The sequence below is a fragment of the Crinia signifera genome, chromosome 1 (genome assembly GCF_055691185.1).
Source record: "Crinia signifera chromosome 1, ASM5569118v1, whole genome shotgun sequence".
NCBI lineage: Eukaryota > Metazoa > Chordata > Amphibia > Anura > Myobatrachidae > Crinia > Crinia signifera.
The window spans coordinates 207657576-207658023 of NC_139217.1; positions in this window are offsets into that span (position 1 = coordinate 207657576).

The following is a 448-nucleotide window of genomic DNA, read 5'->3' on the forward strand; positions in this document are numbered from 1 at the left end:
TTTCAATGGGTTTAGGGGCTTCTAGGCAAAGGGGCGTGGCCAAAAGTATCTCAACCCTCAGCCATGTCATGGTCTATACTCTGAATGGCATTCTGGGCTTCTGGACCCAAAGGGGCGGGGCCTAACGAATTTAAACCCCCAATGTTATTTCAATGGGTTTAGGGGCTTCTAGGCAAAAGGGGCGTGGCCAAAAGTATCTCAACCCTCAGCCATGTCATGGTCTATACTCTGAATGGTATTCTGGGCTTCTGGACCCAAAGGGGCGGGGCCTAACGAATTTAAACCCCCAATGCTATTTCAATGGGTTTAGGGGCTTCTAGGCAAAAGGGGCGTGGCTAAAATAATCTCAACCCTCAGCCAGGTCATGTTCTATACTCTGAATGGTATTCTGGGCTTCTGGAACCAAAGGGGCGGGGCCTTACGAATTTAAACCCCCAATGCTATTTCA